We start from the raw sequence: 6,000 nt of genomic DNA on the forward strand, positions 1-6,000 counted from the left end.
GGCTTTGTTTGCGAGTTTGGAGGGGAAGGGAGGGGAAGACTTGGAAAAAAAGGAATAAGTAAGTGGAAGAAATAGAGGAAAATGGGAGAGGAGGGCTTTGGGGGTGTTGTGAAAGTGACTCAAAATTGGAGTTTGGAGGCCAAAATTGATGTTTGCTGAAAGTACAAATCGGTGGCCGATTTGGAAAATCGGTGGCCGATTTTGGCTGCCTTTTGGGAGGCTTTCTGTTCGGGAAAAATCGGTGGCCGATTTGGAAAATCGGTGGCCGATTTCGCGTGCTGTTATTTTTCAGAAACGTATTTTTGGGCCAGATTTGTTACAATTTTATGGGAGTTTCTTTTACTATAAATATAGGCCTTGTATCAGACTATTGAGAGAGAGAGGGGGCTGAAACAAGGGTTTAGAAATCAAACTAGGGTTTGTATAGAGTTTGTCTCTTGGCAACAAACTAGGGTTTGAAGGTTGATTCACCTTGGGAAACACTATTAGGATTGAGTCTCTTGATTACGGGAAGAGGCTGGGATTTGGGTAGAATTAGGCGGGAGACTTATTCTTGTAACCCATTGAAATCTCTTTTGTAACGTTACTCATCATATAGTGGAACGGAGGGCTGCTCTCTCCCCCAGACTAGGTCAATTTGGACCGAACTGGGTAAACAGATTCTTTTGTGTTCTCTCTGCTTTTCTCTCGCTGTTTTTCTACTTTTGCTTGTTTAATTGCAATTCACTTTGATTTTGGTTGCTTAATTATCCCTTGCTCCACACATCAAGTTTGTTATTGGTGTGTTTTCTCATCGAATCCGCAACAATTGGCGCCCACCGTGGGGCAAAGGTCAAAGGATAATCAAGTATCATGGGTTCAAAGTGGGATATTGAGAAGTTTACCGGCGATAACGATTTTGGGTTATGGAAGGTAAAGATGGAAGCGGTGTTAATACAACAGAAGTGTGAGAAAGCTTTGAAGGGTGAAGGTTCGTTACCAGTCACCATGACACGAGCGGAGAAGACCGAGATGGTGGACAAGGCCAGGAGTGCCATTGTCTTGTGCCTCGGAGATAAAGTTTTGAGAGAAGTAGCAAAGGAACCAACCGCGGCATCGATGTGGGCAAAGTTGGAATCTTTGTATATGACAAAGTCTTTGGCTCATCGGCAATTCCTAAAGCAACAACTCTACTCATTCAAGATGGTGGAGTCAAAGGCATCATGGAGCAACTTACGGAGTTCAACAAAATCCTTGATGACTTGGAGAATATTGAGGTGAATCTTGAGGATGAAGATAAAGCTATACTCTTGTTGTGTGCTCTACCTAGATCTTTTGAATCGTTTAAAGATACCATGCTCTATGGAAAAGAAGGCACTGTTACCTTGGAAGAAGTTCAAGCGGCTTTGAGAACCAAGGAGTTGACTAAGTCGAAAGACTTGAGAGTTGATGAAAACGGGGAAGGCCTAAGTGTTTCAAGAGGGAATGGTGGAGGTAGAGGTAACCGGGGAAAGAGTAGTAACAAGACAAAGTTTAAATGCTTTAAGTGTAACAAGATGGGTCACTTCAAGAAGGATTGTCCGGAGATTAATGGTAATTCCGTACAAATTGTCTCTGAGGGTTATGAGGATGCAGGTGCTTTGATGGTGTGTTGTTTAGAGGATGAAGGTGATGTTTCTCACCTTGGGGGTGATGCCTGGTAGAGCGGTGGTCGTCTGGAGAGACGTTAAACACTCAACATCAGCCTGGAGAGGCGGTGGTAAGAATACTCATGATCTACCGGTTGAGGTGGAGGTTCAAGGAAGACATAGTGGGATGTACTCATTTGCTAGTTGAGAGGTTGGAAGCTCAGCTTTAGGTGGAGTTGAACACACCGGGAGTGGTACGACTATGGAGGACCTTGGGTGCTATGCTCTAGTGGTGAGCAAGGGTTTTCTTCATGAAGACGGAAGGCATTCCGGAGGTTGAAGAATGTATAGCACGGCTTGTGGAATTACCCTAAAAGTCCAAGGGTGATTGGATGCAAGGTGATCTTCAAGGAAGCGGGAGATGTCTCGTATTGAAGAGGTATGGTGTAGTCTTGTAGAACTACCTGAAATTCCTAGTGTAGTTTGGATACAAGGATCTTCGAGAAGGCGGAAGACATTCCGATGGCTGAAGAGGTTAAGGTGTGTACTTGTGGAACTACCTAAAATTCCTTGAGTAGTTTGGACACAAGGATCTTCAAAGGGGCGGAAGGCATTCCGATGATTGAAGAGATTAAGGTGTAAACTTGTGGAGCTACTTGGTGTAGTGGGAAGCAAGGGAAAGAGCAGCAAGGTGTTGATGTTAAATGGGCATCATCACTAATTTGGAGTCAAGGTGGAGATTGTTGTGAAAGTGACTCAAAATTGGAGTTTGGAGGCCAAAATTGATGTTTGCTGAAAGTACAAATCGGTGGCCGATTTGGAAAATCGGTGGCCGATTTTGGCTGCCTTTTGGGAGGCTTTCTGTTCGGGAAAAATCGGTGGCCGATTTGGAAAATCGGTGGCCGATTTCGCGTGCTGTTATTTTTCAGAAACGTATTTTTGGGCCAGATTTGTTACAATTTTATGGGAGTTTCTTTTACTATAAATATAGGCCTTGTATCAGACTATTGAGAGAGAGAGAGGGGGCTGAAACAAGGGTTTAGAAATCAAACTAGGGTTTGTATAGAGTTTGTCTCTTGGCAACAAACTAGGGTTTGAAGGTTGATTCACCTTGGGAAACACTATTAGGATTGAGTCTCTTGGTTACGGGAAGAGGCTGGGATTTGGGTAGAATTAGGCGGGAGACTTATTCTTGTAACCCATTGAAATCTCTTTTGTAACGTTACTCATCATATAGTGGAACGGAGGGCTGCTCTCTCCCCCAGACTAGGTCAATTTGGACCGAACTGGGTAAACAGATTCTTTTGTGTTCTCTCTGCTTTTCTCTCGCTGTTTTTCTACTTTTGCTTGTTTAATTGCAATTCACTTTGATTTTGGTTGCTTAATTATCCCTTGCTCCACACATCAAGTTTGTTATTGGTGTGTTTTCTCATCGAATCCGCAACAGGGGGGTTAACTTTTCTTCATAATACAAAACTCTCCTTATTTTGAGGAACTAAAAAATTGTATTGGAGGAGGGTTTTGGGGGGTTTTGGAGGGTTAATAAGAATTCTTCAAATTTAATTTATGTTGTTATAATATTTTTAAAATTAAAAGTAAAGTAATCATATGCATTAATTTATCATTCTCTAAAAAACTACTTTTTAAATTTTTTTGAAAGATTTCTCTATTTTTCCTCGTATTTTGCATCCCTCAAAGCATTTCCTTTCCTTCCCCTCCAAACTCCCAAACAAAGCCTTAGGAGGGTTGGATGAACAATCTCCTTAATTTAATGGTTAATATTCCATTGAGATCAAGTTAAAGAAGGATGGACCAAAACACAATGTGGCCTAAGCCTTTTAAAATGAGGTCTAAACGCAGTATTAATAATGTGAAATTTTGTAAAAAACAAAAGATACATGGAGCTCATTGTATGGAATTTTTATTTTTTTTTTTGAGAAAACTATTGTTATTTATTTGGACACAAAAAAAAAAGATATGGAGAAAAAAAAATTAGATGTTATTTATTTGGAGAAAATCTTAACACTTAGGCTAAATTCTATAATTTAAAAATTTAGCGTCTGAACTAACTTGAAACATTTTTAGATTCGACACAAATGTTTTCAATTACATCAACAAAAATAAAAAATCATGATTTTCTTCCTACATATCAAGTTAAAAATGCACGGGTTTTAAAATCTTAAACTTGGTACCTAAAATATTAAACCAGATATGGATCTTCTTCTTCACTTTTCTCTCCGGACTTTAAATCTCTCTTTAACTCACACCCTCTCTGTTAAAAAATAAAAATATAATTAAGAGAGCGTGAACTTAAAAGAAAGATAAATAATTAGGACAAAGAATAAGAGAATCCGATTTAATCTATATAAGCTACTCTTGGTGAGCCATAACCTTTGAGACTTATTTATCCACTTTAACTATTTTGATTCTTTGACCCAACATAATATTTTGATTCATTTACCCAACAAAAGAAAAGAAAAACTAATTTTGATTGAACAAGTTTATATATTTATTGAGGAAAATGACACAATCATATCACTATTTCACATTACATTAAAATATCCTCACAAATTAAATCCTTAATATCCTAGTGCGTCATTTTAAAAACTTCTCACAGGTTACTGTACATAAAATTAAATCCTTAATGTTTTAGTGCTTCATATTAAAAACCCAACTATTAGTCGAGCTGTGTCACGCCAGCTTGTTACTCAAGTGAGGGCAATAAATTGATGGAGCATTGCTTTAGCTAAGCTGTCATGGGTTACATATGGCGCATCTGCACTAGGGTTAGAATTCTGCTCTTCACCCAACTATTTTTGCTCGCTCCCAACTGAAAAGACGAAATTGTCTCTGCATGAGTTAAGTAAATATTTTTGTTTTTATGCATAGACAACTTTCTCTTGCCTTGATACTCACTTCTTAAGGCAAGAAAAAACAAGTTCTTCACTTTGTAAACAAGTTCTCTTGCCTTGGACGCGGATATAACATAGACAACTTTTGAACCATCACTTTAAAGAAAAAACAGAAAAACCCCACTGTTCATGGTAATGTAATTTTCTCCGAGAGTGAGATGATCTCACTTTTTCAAAGTAAAGGAGAGTTCAATTTATCAAACATAGACACGGGTGGGGTATTGGTCTAACCAATTTTTTTTTTTAAATATCTAAAAAAAATGGGTTTGACCAATACCTTTTTTTTTTTTTAAGGAGGGTTTGACCAATATCTTATTTGTGTCTTCTCTTATCAATTGAGTTCTCCATTTTTTTTAAGAAAGTGAGAGGATATTGACCCGTACACAGTGGCGGAGCCAGGATTTTTATAAAGTCCGAGCGAAAAAAAATTTGCAATACATTTATAGGGGTTTACATAAGAAATTGCAAGCAAATAATAAAAAATTTAAAGAAATTGCTCAATTTATAGGGGGTTTATAAAGAAATTCAAGGGGATTTACATAATAAATTGCAAAAAATTTGGGCCGGAGCCCGGGCTTGCCGGGCCTTAGAACCGCCCCTGCCCGTACAAATATATGCAGTAGGGCTTACATTTGCTAAAACATCAACAATAAAATTCTTTACTTGTCAAAAAAAAAAACAATAAAATTCTTTAAATGTTGTCAACAAAGGTTGGATATAGTTGAAGAGTTTAGACTCTCATAACTTGACGAACCAATGTTTAAATTTCGGTTGAGAGATAAATTCACATTTAATGTTTGATTAGCTTCAAATAAGACCTCTAGTGTAATTTCCCTAATATTTAAGGATATGATCGATCTTGTTTAAAGAAAATTATTTTTTTAAGAGACGGATTGGTATTTCATAACTACTATACCGAAGAATGTTAACTTATTTTCTACTTTAGGATTTAATTGCAATTTTAAATAGGCATTTATAAGTTGAATATTTTTGAAACATACATTTAGTTCTTATTCTAATCATACACACTAAACATGTTTATAAGGTTTGAGCTTAGTGGTAAGAGTTTAAACATATATAATTAGAACAAAAAAAAATCTTCTAAAAACTTATTTATTATGTGTTTATCATTGTTTGTCTTATTTTCTATGTTTTGTTGGTATATCAAGTGTGAGTAAATGTCCTACAACAGATGGAAAAATGAATCTTAAATACTTTATAAATGAGAGTACCTGTAAACCTAATGTCTCAAGGTTTTAGGTTAAAGTGTGGTCTCTCTCACTTGTATGATTGTTCAAGGCCTTTGGTTTGACATGAATGTATATAACACTAGTATTTCCACCCGTGCAACGCACGGGCGAACAAAGATTTTTTATGGCATTAACAAATTATTACTCTGAACGTACCACCAAAATAAAAACATATAATGCACTCGTTAGACAAATCAGATTATGTTGTCATCATCAAAATAAAAGATGTCA

Source organism: Medicago sativa, chromosome 4 (assembly GCF_051527215.1).
Source record: "Medicago sativa cultivar Bolivia chromosome 4, Bolivia_mono, whole genome shotgun sequence".
Taxonomy (NCBI): Eukaryota; Viridiplantae; Streptophyta; class Magnoliopsida; order Fabales; family Fabaceae; genus Medicago; species Medicago sativa.